Source organism: Marmota flaviventris, chromosome 1 (assembly GCF_047511675.1).
Source record: "Marmota flaviventris isolate mMarFla1 chromosome 1, mMarFla1.hap1, whole genome shotgun sequence".
Taxonomy (NCBI): Eukaryota; Metazoa; Chordata; class Mammalia; order Rodentia; family Sciuridae; genus Marmota; species Marmota flaviventris.
Genome location: NC_092498.1, coordinates 191,564,043 through 191,585,335, shown reverse-complemented (window position 1 = coordinate 191,585,335; position 21,293 = coordinate 191,564,043). Strand labels below are relative to the sequence as shown.

Below are 21,293 nucleotides of genomic sequence, written 5' to 3'. Positions count from 1 at the left end.
GGACTGCTCTGATGCTGAATGCCCTTAACTATCCGCACCCCACCTGATAGAGAACAAGGACTTTGGGTTGCTTCCCCCAACTTGCCCCTTTTCAGCAACTGAAACTGTTTGGAGATGTCATTGCCCATTTTTCCGTAGTAATGGAATGTAGAAATTGACAGTAGGGAAATGTAACAGTGTCCACTTTACACTTTGAATATAGCCCTTGCTGCTCTGCCACTGAAACTTATTTTTTAAATGGACATGTATCTCTCTTCCTCTCTCCCAGTTCCCCCTAATCTCTCCCCCTCCTTAATCTCAGGAGAAGCAAGATTACCTTTATTCCCCCTTTTAGGCAGATCTATCTATCCTTGAGTACTCACCCAGGGATAAAGTAATCTGAACTTTGGGGGTGGTCCCAGCAGAGCTCAGAAATGACTGTCTCCCAAATTGACAAGTGAATTAATTACTGCTCCAACAGAGAACCCATGGAATGTAGCCTTTGAATCACCTGTTTAAAAGCCCCCTCTTCCCTTCCTGCTAATGGTCAGAATCACAGCCTTTGGGACAGGAGTCCCCTGTGTTTCTCCTTTGCTATCAAAGCAATAAACTTTCCTTTTTCTTTTTCTCAAAAAAAAAAAAAAAAAAAAAAAAACCTCCCCCATGTACACTTGCACTTCCCTGATTTTTTGGTAAATGCACTGAGTTGTGCCAACAGCACCACAATGGAGATTAGCACATTCCACCACTCCTGTTTGCACTGGATCCTCCTTTCCATCTCCGGTCCCAGGCACCATGGGTCTTATTTCCATATCTAAAAATAGATATTGCGTTTTAAAGTATTTTATACAAATGGAGTCCTCTAGCAGATGGTCTTTTCCATTTTTCCACTAGTTATAAGGTGCGTTTGAGGCTCATCCATGTTGCCATGCGTAGTGAATTCTGACTTTTTAGATCACACTCCTCTACTCCTTTCAGGCTTCCTCTTAGCCACCTGTCCGGCTTGTGGGGCTTGGTGGCCCAGGTCAGTAAGCCCAAAAAAAGATGGTAAGTTCAAAACCAGCCTTGGCAATTTACTGAGGCCCTCAGCAATTCAGTGAGACCCTGTCTCTAAATAAAATATTAAAAAGGGCTGGGGACGTGCTTAGTAGTTAAGTGTTCCTGGGTTCAATCTCTGGTACAAAAAAAGAGGGGGGTGGACATCATGTTTCTCACACTGAGAAAATAGAAGGGAGGTGGGTCTGCTCTCTGCCCAAATCAATTTCTGCTGCCTTTTGGGCTTCAGACAAAAACTAAACTAATCTCCCTGCTCTCATTCTGTTGTCAGAACCAGCCCAAGATCCTGCCCCAAGGAGGGAAACTTTCAGCAGAGGGCAGTGGAGTAACAGAAGGCTCTGTGCTTCCTGCCCTCTCAGCCAGTTCCCCCAGGAGCTCTGTCACATGGGTGCTGGACCCTTTTCCAGCACGTGCTATTGTGGGCAGGGGTCTGCCTGAAAGGTGCTCACCTCCCGGGGAACACTGGGATAGCCATTGGGTATACCACGTGAGGGTAGCTGTCACTTAATGGCTATAGAAAGTGCTGGCAAGGAGGGGCTGGGGGCAGTGAGGTCCACCTCTGGTGTAGGTGACGATCAGTCAAGCCAGCTGGCCTATGTTAGCAGTGACTAGCAGGAACCTAGTTGTTTGGTCAGAATAAGGTTAAGCAGCCTTTTTTTTTTTCTGGCTGCCATTGGCTCAGAGAGCCCAGTGAGCATGATTAGGAATGTGGTTTACAAATAGTGTCCAGACTTATTACCTTTAATGGAAATGCATCTCAGGCTTTGTATGTGGTTGGCTTTACTGTGCATTGATTTGGCCTGCCTCCCTTAGACACCCTCTACCGAGTGTGGATAAATCTAAGTTCAGCAATACTGAATTCACAATCAGACCCTGACCTTGTTACATGTTGGCAAATGCAATGTCTTGGCGGAGGTTGGTGGAATGGTAGCCTTCAGTTTCAGAGTATTGGGTGATGTTTGTTGACAAATGAGTGTCTCCCAGCTAGCAAGACACAGCGTGACAGTTCTATATAGAACATCAGTTTCTGCAGGGCGCCATGGCTCATGCCTGCAATCCCAGCTGCTTGGGAGGCTGAGGCAGGAGGATCATGAGTTCAAAGCCAGCCTCAGCCACTGCAAGGCACTAAGCAACTCAGTGAGACCCTGTCTCTAAATAAACTACAAAATAGGGCTGGGGATGTGGCTCAGTGGTCCAGTGCCCTTGAGTTCAATCCCTGGTACCAAAAAAAAAAAAGAACATCAGTTTCTTCAGTTGGAAATCCTGGTGTTGATTCTTCTTGATTTTGGAGCCCATGATTGATTGGACTCTTTGACTATTAATTACCTTTCTTCTAGGAAGTCTGAGCTTTTGGAGGGGAGACTGTGTTTGATAGAAATTCTTAATTTCTCATCTTTCCTGTCTTTAAACCAGAGAGTGGGAAAAGTCAGTAACTCCTACTGGCTGACTGTCTTGAGAGCAGCTAAACTCACTTTAGAGCAAAAGTCCCATGAACCTGTCATAGAATATATGAATGGTTTTGAGGGAATTTTGTCCTTATTTTGTAAGGGATTGGCGAACGACGGAGGAAGAGACCACCAAGAGACTGACTCATGCAACAGCAAAAGGGGGTCCTTCAAACAACAACTCTCGAACATGAATAGTACATTCATTGGCGGGAACAGGTCGGGCGGGGGTGATAGGTCAGTCGTAAGAAGGGGGGTACATTCAAACTGATTGGTTTGGGCCCTGAATGCCTACGTGCCAAACTGCACAGGGCCCAGGTTATTTAACAACTAAATGGTCAGGGGGAATATCTACTGGGCAGTCCCGTGAATTGTCCTAACAGCTACAGGAATTTCAGGTTTTGAGTGTAGCATAGGAGCTTAACAATACCTGGTCTTTTACATTTTAACTCAGGCTTTGCAGCTTAGAAGCTTTAAAATGCCTGGTCTTTAACTTCAGTTTCTTTTATCCTTTCATTCCCCACTCCTTTTTCTGACTACTTTTAATCTTAAAAGTAATGAATCATAATTATTGGGGAGTCTCATTTTCCAGCTCTGTCAGTGGAGCATATTGCTGTCTGATTACCATGAGTTGTCCTGCGTTTCCTGGAATCGTTTTCAGCATGGCCTCCATTTTAGATTTCACTCGGTATTAGACCCCGATTTACCTAACTACACTGACTACCTAACTTTAAATCTGGCTTCATTCCCCCCCTCTAATTTGGGAACTCCTTACTGCTGTAAGGAAGGGGGGCAAAGAAAATCTTTCTGGCTTCTTCAGGCTGATAAGGGACGGTGTGGGGCAAGCAGTTTGGAGTCCCCCTTTAAAAATCGGGTCTATCGAGTGGTCCTTGATAAAAGTCCGATTGAGAAGTAATAGGCTGGAGGGCCATTTGAGTGATGGGTGGTCTATAAGAGAAACAAGAATTCATTAGTACTGGAACCATATTGATGCAGCAATAAATGCCATAGCACAGGAATATGCCAATGAGTATGATGGCAAAGACAAAGACTAACAATGTTTTCCACCAGGAAATACCAAGAACCAGGAGCTAAGATATTGTTTCCATGACAAAGTTGCTGAGGACATGGCGTCTATCTGAGCATGTAAATCTTTAAGGATATTTGCCACATTCCCAGAAATGTCAGGGATGTGAACACAACAATTAACATTTAGGTTTACAGATGTCCTTTCCCTTAAGATATAGTCTAATAATTTAATGTCATCTGATCTTGCAAATTTTTTTACTAGTATAACCTCTGTGTCTAATAGAGAAATCTTTAATTCTGTTACTTAGGGCTGGATAACCATACTAGCAAACACCAAGCCTACCTGTGTAGGTTAGGAATATCTGTGGGCCGTAAACTAAAAACTACTCTGGCAGTTCCTTTTGATAGTTATCAGGCATTCCTGTCTGAGAATCTCTTTTGTAGCCTCCAGTTTACTTATTTTTGGAAGTTACATTTAACTGTTATTATTATTTAAAATGCCCAGGAATAGCTGTGCTTTGGCTTTGACTGTCTTTGCTAAGTGTTTAAGATGAAGCAAGTCAAACTGACTTTTGTTTCTATCTATTGCTAACAGTCAGCTGAATTTCCCTGGGAGTCCTCGGGGAACTTACAGCAGCTTCTCAGTTCTGCTAGTGCCATTTGCGCTAGGATGGGTCCAGGCCTTGCTTGACCATGTGGCTTCCCTTGGAAGCATCAGGGATGTCTCCCTTTTCTGATGACCCTCCTCTTCACAGCAAATGCACTGATTGGCTTTCTGTCCTCTACTGGTCTCATTAATCTCCCTGATCAGGAGGTTATGTGGCCTAGAGTTGCAAAGCTCTTTGGAGAAGTCCCCTATTCCCTGATTCAGACTGACTCAGAGGGCAAGAGCCAAATATTGGTTTTCTTGGCCCTTTTAATTTAACTTTAATTTTAACACTTAATCTTAAACATCTAGCAAATAAGTTAACAGCCTTATATTAAGAGTACTGGGCTTTAATGTCTATCTCTCTATCCTGTAGGTGATTACTCATTATAACTCATTATCTTAAATTAACCCAGGTTGTGTGTTCTTAAATCAGTACCTCTGCAAAACATTAACAGGCAATCCTTAGACCATCTATAAGCAAACTACAAAATAAAATTATCAAGAGTAAAAACATTTAGTTCATATAATAGCTACCTTGAATTTTGGTGGAGTATATCCCCTGTTTGAGGTCCTGGCAATCGTGACAAAAACCAACTTTTGGACACAACTTTAAATGTACTGAAATCTGGTCTACTTCTTTCATAGTCACTTTCACATGTAGTGAGATGGAACAGAGCCTTATCTCAAGTAAGGCAGGGCTCTTCAAAAATCTTAAATATTGTAGTTCTGAAACTGATCTTTGTTTTTTTTTTACATGAATATTAGCTAATACAATATAATATCACACCTAAAACCTGAATTAAAGAAAGGCTGAAAGCTTTTAACCTTTTGTAGAAAAGTAACAAAGTATTTTTGTGTTTTGCAATAAAACCTTCACACAGATTAGGCTCTCATTAACTTAAAAATACATTTAAATTGTGTCTTAGTGTAAAAAGTAACATAGAACTTTACATATCTTATTGATAACAAGTCCAGTTATAGAACACAAATGATATAAATAAATCTCCAACATGTTTTTTTCTTAAGCCCCAAATTACCATACAACTTTAGAACACCAGCTTGATATAATGCTCTTTTGAAGCTTCTACCTTACAGACTTGTATACCTGGAAGATATGAACACATTAAAATTACCATAATTGCATTGATGTTTTTATATTAACCTTGCAAAAAGTTGTGTGCTTATATAGAACTAAGGGGGAGATGGTTGGGCTTAGATAAGTGGCAGGCAACCCGTTAATTGGTAAGTTCTTTCAGATATCAGCTCCGGAGCCCAGGAATTAGTTCTCATTGGGGCTAAGGTTCCCCGCCAGTGAGATTCTCTGGGGTACTGGAAGCGTTGGCTGGACATGACGTCACCAGCACCTGAAGAAGATCAGAGCGAATAAAAACAGAATGAAGATAAAAATTAAAGCAAAGGTCAATTTTTGGCAGAAGTTCCATGTTGGGGGACTGACAGAGAAGAGGCCAAGGGCCATGAGGAGGCTTAAAAGGACATAAAGACTCATGAATCCAGGATGGTAGATTAAGAGGTTCTCTGAGCTCACTGTCTCCCGCTGTCTGATGTCCGTTGCATTCCATCATGCCTGGTAGTGAGCTTCAGCACTGAGTGAACTGTTCTCTTGAAGATGTTGGGGGTTCATCAGTCATCAGAGGCTGGTAGTGCCTAAGCAGAAGCTGGTTGAAAGTTTGATTAGAAATTTTCTGCAATTGGGTTTGAAGGAACTTCATTATGCAGGGCAAGAGAGCACAAAAAAAAGTATTGAAAAATAACACTTGTTGTTTAACCATAGTTGTATAATTTTTAATTTCTTAAGATTACTTGCTCAAAAACTTACACATATAACCAACTTACACAAACCTTTTTTATATCACTTACTTAAACCCTCTTAATTACTTAATCACATAGACTCTTATCCAGAAACACATTTTCCCTCTATTAAATCCATTCCTAGAACCTTCTAGTTTCTCTTTTTTTAATCTGTTAACCTCCTTCTGTTCACATTTTGAAACAATACTTGTAAATTTTTGAATTTAAGCAGATTTAACATTTTATTAGGGCCTTTTTTGAACACCTAGAAAAACTTATAAGTTTAATTTTAAAGACATCTTTACTTTTATCTGTTTACCCAATTTAAAGTGAACCATTTGAATCACATGAATCAAAGATATTTGGGTCCATTTTTTTTTTTAATTTTTCATGAGCGCTCTTCATCTGTCAATTGTCATATCACTGCATGATATATGGACATACACATACAGACATACAGACACACAACACATAACACAAGTGTGCACACATACACAGGGCCTTGTAGCTGTTTTTTTTTTTTTTTTTTTTTAGGTGAAATCTCCATTGCAATGTTTAAAAACTCCACAGTTGATCAAAAATAGAACCGATCAGAAAACACCAACCCATCTGCAGGATCAAAATCATGAGCTCAAAAAAATACAGAATCTAAGAAAAAGCAAGAGTCCTAAAAAAAGATGACTGGCCAGTAATTAGTAAATACCATATAATTGACTTTTTGGTTTGGTCTAGTTTGAGTTCAGGTAAAAAGATACTTTTACTCTTTTTTTTTTTTCCCTTGGGCCTCAGATCCGTCTCATACTGAGCTCCAGGCTTCTATTTGCATATCAACTTAAGTCCTGGCTGAGGTCTGGAAGGAACTGGGAAAACTGGAATTCTGAGCAGAAACCTCATGCCTAAGGCATTTTAACCATAAGTCACAATTTTTAGGTTTGGATGTTGAAAATTATGATACAAGTTTAAGATATAATTTATAAAATTTCATACCTTTACATTTTTCTACACTAGAAAAACTTGCTCACACAAAACTGAAAATAGGATCTCTACCATCAGAAGAAATTTCTTTAGGATCATTAAGTCACTTTCTTTGTTCTAAAGTTCCTAAAGTAGTACTAAGTTCTACCATGTATACCTAAAATTAAGCTTTGAAAATTCCCAAGACTGTTGCTAATTAATGTCATTTCAATAAGCCAGACCAACGTTTTAATTTAGCACCTTTTTTTCCCCTGAATCTTACACACTGAAGGGAACAGATATCATATCATAATTTATTATTTTTGCCCAACTTAATGTACTGGTACACCTAGTGAAATCTTTTCAGGCTACCCAGTTCAAAAATTGATGAAAAATAGAACTAAATGATTGGGAGTTACTTGCCAACTTGGAAGTAGAGTTCTTTAATTTTCTATCCTAAGTATTTAACTTTTCTAGCATGAACTATCTGAAATCTCAAACTAAACAATTACTTAAACCCAACTCTTAACTGCAAGATTGTGCAATGCTTTAGAAACCCATTCGGATACCAGATTGTTACAATAAAAAATCATCTTTTAGATACACATTTAACCAAGGTCATCCCCAAGAAACAATCCATAATATCAACACATTCCTGCATTCATTGTCCCCCCCACCTTTTTTTTTTAAGTAGACAGAGGTGGAGTAATCCTTAAAGTGCAGGTAAGGAAGAGGGAGTTCCCCAAAGCAAAATGGCTTTGGCAGCTGCTGGGAGTCTCTTAGCCCCACCTTTTACTTACAGGATTAGTTCCTCTGGTTTGGTTTGACCCCAGGCACCAGGCATTTTCCACATCTCCTAACTTTTCAGTAGTCAGCTCCCAAAAAGTTCATCCTCTGCTTGCAGTTGTTTCGAGTGCTAGGCTTCCCCAAGAAGGCAGAGTGGGGACTCCTCTAAAGTCCCCTCTGTGGTGCCAAAATTTATGACTGAAAGTTTGGTTCCCATCCCCAAAGCCAATTAATGCCAATTTAATAATGAGGACAGGGTTTTGAGAAAAGTTAAAGCGAGATATCAAAGTTCTTAGACCCCAGGCATTTCCCTCTGCAGTGGGTGTACTCAAGCCAACTACGGGAAGAAAAGAAAACACTGCTTCCCTAATCCCACTTAACAAAGGGGAGTAAAGTTTATCAAAGTTCTTTAAAACACAGCTAAAAGAGGTGTAAAAGGTGAGAACAGAAAAGCTGGTGGTTCTATTGACTTTTGGTCCCTCACAGGAGGAGCATATTAGGGACAATTTAGGCTAAAATTTAGCTAAAGTTATCTCCACACATCTAAGGCAGATTGGAATTTGGGACTCTGCATCGGTCCAAAGTAAAACAATGCCATCACACTTAACAGAGACACAGACAAAAAGACACACAAAGACATAGACTTCCTTTTCAGATTGTCAAAAAACTGAAAGTGTGTGCTGGTCCCCAAGCCAACTGGGGTCTTCCCTTCAGACAAATGGATTGGGGGATTAGTTACTGTCTGGGGAGTTTGGGTTCCACCATGCAGCTCCCGTTTCTTGTGACTCAGGGAGAATGGAGGGAAGAGGGGGAGGAGCAGAAGGTTTGAGTGATAGGATCGTGGGGGAAGGGGTTGGAGTGGGGGCAGGGACCAGGAAAGGCTTCAGGGACAGAGGCGTGGAATGGCTTTGTTCCATAATGGGAGTTACTCAAACAGGGACAGGGACAATATAAACGCGACACAGACAAGGACACACAGAAAATGTCTAACACGAGTCCAAGACAAAGATTAGAACTGAGTAACTGGCAAAACCTGATGAGCTGGACAATAAAGACAGACAGTAAACTCAACAGGAGACAATTGACAGAACTGAGTGGCCGGCAAAACCTGATGGGTTGGCAGCAGAGTCACTGAATCCGAGTCAGTGGCAAAAACACACCTGAATTGAGGGCTCCTCCGTCCCCCAATTCCCCGACTTGAGGGCCCTTCCATTCCCCAATATCCCGAGTCCTCCAAGGCGTCCCTTGGGGACGTGGCCTGTGGCTTCAGGACACGTCTGTCCACCACCGCCGGAGAGAGCTCACGCTCTTCACCATCAGCCACTCTGCCAACCCTTAAACCGAAACTGAACTGAAAGCCCTGAGCGATCGCAAGAAAAAGGAAGAAGGCGCCTTACTTACCCCTAGAGGAGTCCGTTGGGGTCTCCTTGTCCGGCGCTGCAGGATTCCCGGCCAACGCACCAAATGTAAGGGACCGGCGAACGACGGAGGAAGAGACCACCAAGAGACTGACTCATGCAACAGCAAAAGGGGGTTTATTGAAGATCCAGCATGCTGGGGCTCTGTGCTCACTCAAGGAGGGAGAGCAGCCCAGAGCCCCGAGAACAACTTGAGCAGGGTTTATATACATTTTTTAGGGAGGGCAGGGACTTTACATACATCACAGTCCCCTTCAACAAATCACCATACACCGCGGGAAAATCAAACAACAACTCTCGAACATGATTAGTACATTCATTGGCGGGAACAGGTCGGGCGGGGGTGATAGGTCAGTCGTAAGAAGGGGGGTACATTCAAACTGATTGGTTTGGGCCCTGAATGCCTACGTGCCAAACTGCACAGGGCCCAGGTTATTTAACAACTAAATGGTCAGAGGGAATATCTACTGGGCAGTCCCGTGAATTGTCCTAACAGCTACAGGAATTTCAGGTTTTGAGTGTAGCATAGGAGCTTAACAATACCTGGTCTTTTACATTTTAACTCAGGCTTTGCAGCTTAGAAGCTTTAAAATGCCTGGTCTTTAACTTCAGTTTCTTTTATCCTTTCAATTTTACACAATCTTTGGAAGTTGATGTCACTTGTGGCTGATGGCAAAATTCAAATCTGGATATTCTTTTTATAATCTTAAGTTTTTAATGTTTTTATTGGCATTAAACATACACCAAGTGGGCTTCATTGTTACATATTCATATGTTGGGCAGTTTCACTCCCTAGTACTTCCCCTTCAAATCTGAATATTCTAAACCAACTTGGTGGCATATGCCTGTAATCCCAGCAGCTCGGGAGGCTGAGGCAGGAAAATTGCAAGTTCAAGGCCAACTTCAGCATTTAGGGAGGGCCTAAGTAACCTGGTAAGACCCTGTCTCAAAAAAGAAAGAAAGAAAGAAGGAAGGAAGGAAGGAAGGAAGGAAGGAAGGAAGGAAAGAAAGAAAGAAAGAGGAGAAGTGGGTCAGTTGTTAAGGGCCTCCATGTTCAATCCGTGGTACCAAAAACAGACAAACAAACAAAAACCCTTATTATACTTGAGTAGTTTCTAGTACAACATTAATTGACAGCAATATAGCATTCTAGCTCCCTTTGATTATAGAGGAGGTATACCTCCACCCCATTTACTCCTACAGCAGGTATTTACTAAGTGCCTTCTAGGTGCCAGATATTTTGTAATTAAATTTCTAACCTTAGGACTGGTGTCCTATGCTTTGTTAGATTTTAAATTCTACAGGATCATGTGAGTTCAAGTTAATTAATTCTAAGGACTAAAATATAAGACTTCCTGTTAAGATGAAAATTAATCTTACACGATTTATACAGATATTTGAAAGCCTTGGAATTAAAATAGCGCTTAAGACTGCATATTTTGACAAGTTGGGCCAAAATAATTCTACAAAAAAGCCACTGAGCTTTCATATACATTAAGGCTGTTTTATGGTATTGGAAATACTACGGGAACTATGCAGTAAAACACAATTTATAAAAATCTAAGTATTTTTAAAGGAAATTCATCAAATTTCAATTTGGCAAGCAAGCCCTTAACTATGACCACTGACTACTGCATTAATAATTTGATTGATGTCTTTATCTTATTTATTTGTTTGTTTGTTTATTTAGGGTACCAAGGATTGAACCACTGAGCCACATATATCCCCAGCCTTATTTTGTATTTTATTTAGAGACAGGATCTCACTCAGTTGATTAACGCCTTACTGTTGCTGAGGCTGGCTTTGAACTAGAAATCCTCTTCTCAGCCTCCTGGCTGCTTGGATTACAGGCATGGCCACCATGCCTGGTTTATTATTTATTGTTAATATTGTGGTACTTTTGGATTGAAACCAGGGCTGTCTAACCACTGAGCCACATCCCCAGCCCTTTTTAGTGTTTTGCTTTGAGACAGGGTCTCCCTAAGTTTCAGAGGGTCTCGCTAACTTGTCCAGACTGGTACTAAATTTGTGATACTCCTACCTTAGCCTCTGGAATAGCTGGGATTATAGATGTGTGCCACCACACCCAGCTAGAATTTTGTAGATTCTTTCAGTATATGAAAACCTTTCAGATTAGGGTAGAAAATGTAGCTCAGTGATAGAGTACATGCCTAAGGCCCTGATCTCAATCCTTAGCAACACATACATACACACACACACACACACACACACAGCTTTTAGAGAAAATAATTGAAGACAATCTAAATTTTTTTTTAAGAAATAGTCTTCCAACTCAAGTTACATCTTCTAAAAAAATTATGAACAATATATAAAAATTAAAAATTTCCAAATACCAGCATCCCTGACTTCATTTTGCATTCAGATGTGACAAACCCACTCACTTGTCTCTGAAACTATAAAATTGTGAAATAGCTTACATTTTTTGTAGGTGAAGTTTAAACTCTTTTTGATTATTTTCAATCCTTCCATTGCTCTTCTTAAAATATTTCATATTATCTCATCTCTTCCTTGAGATAAAGAATCGCTATTAGACAAAAAGTGATTCCAAACCTGAGAATATTTTATGTAACTTATGGACTATGCTAAGTAAAATTTTATCACTTGCTTCCTTAAGAAAATTTAGATACTAAAACTTTAGCCTCTAACCTTCTTCAACCTAATCTCCATTCTTATTTTATGATATAGTCTCTTGTAGTTTATCTAATGGTTTAATAGAGCTGTGTTTGAAACCGGCTAGAAAGCAATTTCAAGAAATGGTTTACAGGCTACTTTTAATGGGTACTGTTAGAGTATTTATTGCTCTCAGATATAGCATCATCATTATTATTAAAAATTATTTGTGGATGGCCAGTGGTTGAGCCTGGAGCTATGAGAGACATAAAGAAGTCACAGTCGCTGCCCTATGTCCCATTATCTGGCAAATAAAAACAATGTGTCTCCTAATGGTTTCTCTGGCTCTATCTCAGATATTTTCCCCTTTAGGGGATGGACACCGGTCAGAGCCAGATGATGTATTTTCACCTTATTTTAATTGGTTCTCTTCCCCCAAGTATTAGACTCCCTGACAGTCAAGCTGAACTCCCTAAGAGCAAACACCAGAGGGTTGAGTTGTACTTGTGACCTCTACAGAAAAGCAATGTTGATTCAGGGGCCAAGACCTGCACTTGGTCTGCACTGCTCGGATCTGTGGGGATTGCAAGAAATGACCTTGAGCACAGAGGTGTTCGAAACGCGTGGGAAGAGAAATTTCCCCACAGGAATGGGATAAAGAGTTCCTTCCCCGCATCAGCAAGGACAGAACTTTGTGTGCCGAGTAGACACCCTTGGCCTTTCTTTTGCTGGCTCACAGCCCTGGACCCTTGGATTCTCTGCAGCCCGGTTTACTGGATCATGCCGGGAAAGGCTCCCTGCCCCTTCACTGAGGTTGTTTTTTGTTTTGTTTTGTTTCTTATCAGGATTGAACTCAGGGGCACTCAGTCACGGAGCCACATTCCCTGCCCTATATTTTGTATTTTATTTAGAGACAGGGTCTCACTGAGTTGCTTAGCACCTCACCTTTGCTGAGGCTGGCTTTGAACTTGTGATCCTCCTGCCTCAGCCTCCTGAGCTGCTGGGATTATACTCGTGGGCCACTGTGCCCGGCTGAGAGCTGAGTCTTCCTGTTCCAAGGAAGGAAGGAAGTGCCGCAGTCTGGCTGGGCACAAAATCACGAGCCACTCACAGCCTTGTAGATTCAAACAGCAATTCTTTATTCCCGAACTGTCACCAGCACTCTACACGTTCTGGGGAAAATTCTTTACCTTCACCGCGCTCTGCATCCCAAATAATCTCTGAATCCCGTGAGAGCTCAACAGGAGCTCAAGGAGCGGGCGGGCGCCTGAGGCAGCAGGATACTCCCTATTCCCAGCAGGATACACCCTAAACCTGAACCCACCCTAATCCAGCAGGATCCTCCCTAAACTCGGATCCACCCTGGTCCTTGAGCAGGGTCACCTTTCTCAAACATTCATGCAATGTCACTGCAAATGACCTGGGTCCAAGGCAAGCCTATTTCCACAATGGAGAGACCTCCCTCTAAGCAACATTGGGTAGGCTGACAAAGAAATTGCCATGCTCATTCCTACTTGGTTATGGCTCTCAGCAAGTAAGGAAGGGAGGAAGGAAGGAGGGAAAGAGGAAAGAAGGAAAGAGAGGGAGGGAGGAAGGAAGGGAGATGGAATGAGGCCGAAACTTTATCCTGGGGCCCAGCATTCAGTCCCAAGAGTTACATCCTTAACTATGGGAGCTCAGCACTGCCCTCCACATAGTTGAGGCATCCTCAAGAACATTCTCCTTATTATGGTGCTTAAGTTGGCCTAGATGTATAGTTCCTCTGGCTATTGCTTTAGGCGTCACTGTAATCACACCAATCTGGATTCTGAGTTGAAATCACCAGACCTCCAACTATGTAAAGGAGAAAAGGAATTCCTTAAGGAATGTGAAACCTCCCTATTTCACATGTTGGCCAGAGTTTATGGACATACTTAGCAAAGACCACAGCAGTCCTCAGCTGCCCATATGCCCCTGGTTGCTGATGTGTACATACAAGAGACACAGAGAACCCTGATGGCATTGCTGGACTGAGGATAAAAGGGACACAAAGTTGGGAATGAAAGAGGGGACATTACAGCTGACCCTACAGAAACAGAATGGGAATATTATGAACAACAATATGCCCAGAAATTAGGCAACAGATGAAATGGGCAAGTTCCTAGAAAAATATAAGTTACTGGCTTGAGAAGAAAATAGGAAATTCATGCCAGATGTGGTGGTGGACACCTGTAATCCCAGGAGGTTGAGGAAGGAGGGTTACAGGTTCAAAGCCAGCCTTAGCAACTTAGCCAGGCTGTAAGCAACCTAGTGAGACCCTGTCACAAAATTAAATAAAAAAAAGGGCAGGTGGCATGGGGTGTGGGTCAGTTGTTAAGCATGCTTGGGTTCAATCCCTGGTATCAAAAAAAAAAAAAAACCTAGGAAATTTAACATATCTGTAACAAATAAAAAAAAATTACTTAGTACACCTTGGGAGGCCGAGGCAGGAGAATCATGATTTCAAAGACAGCCTCAGCAAAATCAAGGCACTAAACAACTCAGTGAGACCCTGTCTCTAAATAAAATACAAAATAGGGCTGGGGATGTGACTCAGTAGTTGAGTGTCCCTGAGTTCAATCCCTGTTAAAAAAAAAATTTGAGTTAGTAATTAAAAGTTCTCCTACGAAGAAATACCCAACTCCATATGGTTTCCCTAGTGAATGCTATCAAATATTTAAATAACTAATATGAATACTTTCCAAGTTCTTTGAGAAAATAGAGAACATTTCCCAACTCATTCAATGCAGGCAGCATTACCCTGATACCAAAGCCAAAGTCACCACAAGAAAATAAAACTCCAGACCAATGTTTCTCATGAATATAAGTATAAAAATCCTTCATAAAATATTCTCAAACCAATCTTAACTACATAAAACAATGTGGTACACCAAGATCAAGTGCACCCCAAGGGTGTCCTGTATCCTGGGAATGCAAGGTGACATTTACACCCCCAAACGGATTAATGTGATATACTCTACAACAGGATAAAAGTTGACATTGCAGAGGGGGAAAAAAAAAAAAGACTATTTACAGATGACATTCTTTATGTAACCTCCAGTTCACCTCAGAAGGTGATTATAATCGGAGAGAGGGCTTTTGAGGAGTTAATTATGGTTCAGTGATGTCTTAAGGATGGGGCCCTAACTCAACAGGATAGTGTCATTTTAAAAAGAGGAAGTGATGCTAAAATTTTCACAAGGAAAGGCCAGATGAGGACACAGTTAGAGGTAGCCACGTGCAATTCATGGAGAGACCAACCCTGCTGACTCTTCGAACTTAGACTTCCAGCTTCCAGAACTATGAGAAAATCAATTGTTGTTGAAGCCGTGGAGTCTGTAGCATTTTGTTATGGCAGCCCAAGCCAACTATTGCAACCACCCTGCTCTTGCATATTTCCTCCTGTCCTTCCTCACAGTTCCAGTGAGAACTCACTGATGACTCTCTTTTTCTTCTGCCTCCAACACCCCAGCTCCTCTGCCTTTTCTTGGCACTGTTCCTCACTAGTGACAGTTCTGCTGGTTACAGTAGCCAGGATGAAATCATCTCCTTAATTGTCCAGTGCATTTTCTTTCCCATCGCAAAGACCTGTATGCGGTTCCTCATCAGCATTAATCAAAAACTGGAAATCGTCCAAAGGTCCTGCAATTAGTGAATTGATGAACAATGTAGTATATTCATATGATGGGACTCCTTGCAGCAATCAAAAGAACAACTGAGAGGACAATATCGATGAGCCTTGAAAACATGCTAGGTTAAAAAAAAAAAAAAGCCAGATTCAAAAATTTGCCTACAGTGATTCCATTTGTATGAAATGCTCTGAGGAGGAAAATTTAGACAGACAGAAAGCAGGTCAGTGGAACCCTCAGCTGGGGGCGGGATTACAGATTGTCTCCAAACAAAGGCTAAAGGAAATTTTGGTGGTGGATGCAACAGAGAGGGAGGGATTCTAGACAGGAATGTGGTGATGATCGCACAGCTCTTTATGTTTACTACAAGTCACGAATTGAGCACTTACAATGGGCCAATTTTATGGTACATACATTATGGCTCAACAAAGCTGTTTTAAAAAAAGAATAAAAAATAAAATTTGAATGCTGCAACAAACTCTGAAGATTCACTATTAAAGCCAATTATATCCAAAGGGTAGATTAAAGCGCCAGATTCCAGAGCTTAAGCATAATAGACTCATTGACTCATCTACTAGAGAGCATCAAGCATGGAATTCTCCGTAATCTCTGGGTCCATGTTGGATCCAAATATCTAGACCCACCCATGGGGTGAGGCCCTTTCCATTACTGCCAAAGACCAAAATTGTGGTTTATACGTTCCAGTGTAGTAGAAATGAAGAATTAGGAGGGAAAATGATTTGATGAAAAACCAAATTATACAGTTTAAGCTTTTAATCGTAGGACAATGATAACATGGTGAAAGATTACAATGTCACCCTGCTCATCAAGTGACCTTTGCTTGTAATTGTACACACTGCATTTTTTTTCTTTTAAAATTGGACTCTCTCTCTCTCTCCCTCTCTCTCTCTCTCTCTTTCTTTTGAACAACCTATTTCTTTTCTTCTTAATATTTTTTTTAGTTGTAGGTGGACACAATACCTTTATTTTATTTATGTGGTGCTGAGGATCAAACCCAGGGCCTCACACATGCAAGACGAGCACTCCACCACTGAGCCACAGCCCCAGTCCCATTGAACAACCTATTTCTATTATGTTGTTGCTCATGTATGGGACGAATCCCCATGAAGCAGTCTGTGGATGTTGAACATCCAACATAGAGTTAGGAGCTTACTCCATCTTTGGTTTGGATCTTTCCTTCCAAATGTACTTCTGTCTTTGGAGCCTTCCTCCCACCACGTATCTTTGTGTACCATGAATTCCCTCCCAGCTTTAAAGACTTAGACCAAATGAAAATCCATAGTTCATTTCTTTTTGAAGCATCATTATTTGAGTAAATATATTAGTAATTACATTTTTGTTTATTTTTTATGTTTTTTAGTTATACATGGACACAATATTTTGTTTATTTATTTTTATGTGGTACTGAGGATGGAACCCAGGGTCTCTCACGTGCGAGGAGAGAGCTCTACCACTGAGCCACAACTCCAGCCCCTAATAATTACATTTGAAAGTAAGAAACGGTGCCTTATTCATGGGGTAGTCTCCAGGCCCCCCTGCATTGGGTAATTGGTTGTAAATGCTGATTGAATTGAGTGGAATGTACCACCCCCTAGTGGCTGAACAGGAACATAACTCTAGACGGTGCTGAAGAATGCCCTCTTCCTCAAACTACTGTCCTGAGGATTTTGGAGGACTCAATTTGTGAAATTCAACTCAAGGGAATTTAGAGGGTAATGACTACAAATCCTGCCCCCCCAAACTAAGAGTAGTTCATACCCTCTCCGAGTGGAGATCACAAACTCAGCAATTACCTTTCCTTCTTCTTTTATCCATTTCTTGTTTTCTTTTTTTGGTACCAGGGATTGGACCACTGAGCCACATCCCCAGTCCTATTTTTTTGTATTTTATTTAGAGACAGGCTCTCACTGAGTTGCTTAGCGCCTTGCTGAGGCTGGCTTTGAACTCATGATCCTCCTGCCTCAGCCTCCCGAGGAGCTGGGATCACAGGTGTGTGCCACTGTGCCAGGCTCCATTTCTTCTTAGTCTCCTTTCCCTCTCTCCTCTCTTGTGAATCTTTTCCCTCTCATAGTCATCAATTTTCATTTTTTTTCTTCCTTCACTTCTTGTTCTCATCTCTTCAGTCCTTTGGTTTTGTGTCAATTTCTGAATATTTACATTCATTTATTTCTAATGTGATCATTAGAAAACATGACTTTGTGTGAGTATTTTAATGGGTACAATGACCAGATGCCAAATTCAGCAGTTGATATCTGGCTTCAGGGTTGAAAAAGATCTTTTCAAAGATAGTCTCTTGGATTTTTACAGCATTTTTATAGTAAACTTATTTCTTTTTTTTTTTCTCTTCAATACCTTTTTAAAAAATATTTTATTAGTTGTTGATTGACCCTTTTTATTAAAATATTTTTTTAGTTGTAGATGGATACATTTATTTATTTATCTTTATGTGGTGCTGAGGAGCGAACCCAGGGCCTCACACATGCTAAGTGAGTGCTCTACCACTGAGCCACAACCCCAGTCCCAGACCTTTATTTATTTATATGTGGTGCTGAAAATAGAACCCAGTACCTCACACATGCGTTCTGCCACAGAGCCACAACACCAGCCCAAATCTTTTTTTTTTTTTTTTTTTGGTGGTACTGGGGATTGAAGCCAGGGCCTTGTGCATGCTAGGCAAGCACTCTACCAACTGAGCTATATCCCCACCTCTCTCTTTTAATACCTTTATTTTGTTTATTTATGTTTATGTGGTGCTGAGGATTGAAGCCTTATACATGCAAGGCAAGTGCTCTACCACTGAGCTACAACCCCAGCTCTAGTAAACTTATTTCTAATGTGGTTTCACATTTAGTCTCTGATTTTGATATCTTCAAGGATTTTTTTTTTTTTTTGTACCAGGAATTGAACCCAGGGGCACTTAACCACTGAGTCACATTCACAGCCTTTTTTCTTTTTTCTTTTGAGACAAGGTCTGAATAAGTTGTTTAGGGACTCACTAAATTGCTGAGGCTGACTTTGAACTTGCGATCCTCCAGCCTTAGCCTCCTGAGTTGCTGGGATTACAGGCGTGCGCCACCGTGCCTGGTGCAAGGAGTCTTCTTAAGACAAGCATACAGGTATTAGAATTATCTCTATCCAACAAAAAATCAAACTGAAGAAGAAGGAGAATGAATGCTTGTCTCAGATCACAGATATTCAATCTGACCTTTGTTCCCACTTGTCATCTATCAGGGCACCAGACTTTCTACAAAGCTGATTTCTGAAGAATTGGAATCAAGCTTCTGTCCCATTCTAGATTATCTTAACAACTATACTTACTTGTCATTTAGGAGCCTATAATTATTTCATAATTTTGAAATCTTATTTTTTACACACTTTAAAAAAACTTTATTCATATAAAAAACCCATTTGTTTTTAAAAGCATTAACAAGAGAGAGAGACAGAGACAGAGAGAGAGAAATGGTATGGAGCAGAAGTCATGCCCCTTAGTAGTGTTTGGTGGTGGGATTTTTGGTCATCTGGAGTTGAATGTTTAGTGTTTTTATAAATGAAAGAGGAAAAATAAATAGTTAAAAGGTCTCAAAAGCCCATAGCTATTCTATTACCCACACCCCACCGAGAAAAAAGAGCACCAGGCAGAGCAGAAACAAGAGAAATCAAATCAGCTAGACAAGAGCCAAGTCTAGCTGGGGAAGTCCCCCGTGCAGTGCGCTCTGAGGGTCACACAGAGCCGAAGGCTCCTTTTTGTCAGAAAAGGTGGATGAGAGTGGGAAGAAGTGGGAGGAAGGGAGGTAAATAAGGAATATTAATGCATGGGAAAAGGACATGGAGGGTTGTGCACTTTTCTCCTACCCCATGGCCTTAATATATGAAGGAAGGGGAAGAGAGGGATTAGGAATTCCAATTACATTGAACAGAATTTTTAGATCAAGGAAAGTAGAAGGCTTGAAATCTTATTTCTTTATTTTTAGTGATGCAATGAATGTAATTGCTCAAAATTTACCTGGGATTATGGAACCTTAAAGCCAAAACAATTAGAAATCACCCAACCCAAATTTTTATTCAAGCAAAGGATTAAATTAAGACTCAGAGAAGTGAAATGTCATACAGGTCACTTGGAATACAGTCAGGAGTAAAACCCAGGTCTTTGGGACTCCCACTTAGTGCCCAGTCCAGTGCTCTGTGCAGTCTACTGGAGGACAGTATGTATAAAGTAGAGCTATAAGTACCAGAACCTGAGCTCAGACAGACCTGGGTATGAATCTCAGCTCTGCCACTTGCCAAATCATTTAGATAAGATAGCTAAGTCTTAGTTTACTCATATGTCAAACAGTGATAAAATCTTGCACTAACTTCATAGTATTGTTCAAAGAGTAAAAATACTACTAGACAGGTGCAGTAGTCCCAGCTACTCAGGAGACTAAGTCAGGAAGATTGCTTGAACCCACAAGTTGGAGGCCAGGTTTGGCAATATAGACCCCATTTCAAAACAAACAAATGACTTAGTATAGTAAAAATGTGTAGCTTGACAAAATGTATTTATATTTTTTATAAATACCAATATAGCATGATAGCTAAAAAGATAGTCTTTGTAGTTCACACAGCTGATATTTCTAGATTTTAGCCCTTTGCAAGCTATTCAACTTCTCTTTTTCCAAATATTTTTTATTGGTGCATTATAGTTGTACATAATACTGGGATTCACGGCTACATACTCATATATGCACACAGTACAACAAAATTATTTAGCCAATATTATTCCCTAGTAAAATTTTTAATTTTATAATTAAATTTCTTTGAGTATTGGTTTCCTCATCTGTGCAATGGGAATAATAATATATGCCACTTGGGTTTTCTAGAAATTCAAGTTGAATACAATAATTCATGAAAAATTTTGTATGTTCCTCTGGTCAAAGATCAATAAGTGGATGCTGTGATCAGCTTCTTTCCTGGGTTCCCCTGTAAGTTCAGACTTCTTAGTGAACAAAACATTGAACTGGAGAATTTCATCTAGAAAATATTTTATTATAAAAATACTATTTTCACTCCAAAGCAATGAAGTTTTCATGGAAATCAGGAGAAACAAGTTTTTGTTATCAAATGAAGGTAATAGCTACTGAGTGTGTGTCGTGTGGGTACCAGGTCTCTCTCTCTTTCTTTCTTTTTTTTTTTTTTTGTACTGGGGATTGAACTTGACCACTGAGCCACATCCCCAGCCCCTTTTAATATTTTATTTAGAGACAGGGTCTTACTGAGTTGCTTAGGGCCTCACTAAGTTGCTGAGGCTGGCTTTGAACTCTTGATCCTCCTGCCTCAGCCTCCCAAACCTCTGGGGTTACAGGCATGCGGGCCAGGTCTTTACATGCAGTCTCTCATTTAATTGAACTCTCAGTAAATTCAGGAGTTAGCGCTTGTAATCAAGAAAGGTCTGCTTTTGCTGCCACCTGATGAAGTCATTAACTCAAGAGACAGAGTGACAGGGAAAGAAGAGCTTTATTGGCAACAAATCAGCAAGTTGGAAGATGGAGACTGGTCTTAAAGAGTCATCTTGCTTAGGAGTTGAAGGCCCAAACTTTAAATAGAGTCTCAGACAGGTGGGTGGGTGGGCTGCCTGGATGGTCATAAATTTTTGTGGTCAGATGACAGTGGTGTGGGCTCACATGCTGTTATTAGAAGGTTATCAAATGTTCTGAGTTTTGTAACTCAGTAAAGTTACTGATTATAAAGTTCCTTTTTCCAGGAATAGCTAACCTTGAAGTTAATCATTAAGATACAGAATAAGGCCAGGCATGGTGGTGCATGCCTGTAATTCCAGAGGCTCTGGAGGCTGAGGAAGGAGGACTGCAGGTTCAAGGCCAGCCTCAGCAAT

General features: G+C 40.7%; 1 non-coding gene across 1 annotated transcript; it reads right to left on the bottom strand.

The window, feature by feature from the left end:
• Positions 1–18,055: 18,055 nt before the first annotated feature.
• Positions 18,056–18,131, bottom strand: Trnaa-agc (transfer RNA alanine (anticodon AGC)). Its single transcript has one exon. It is a non-coding gene; the product is annotated as a tRNA-Ala (tRNA).
• Positions 18,132–21,293: the final 3,162 nt, after the last annotated feature.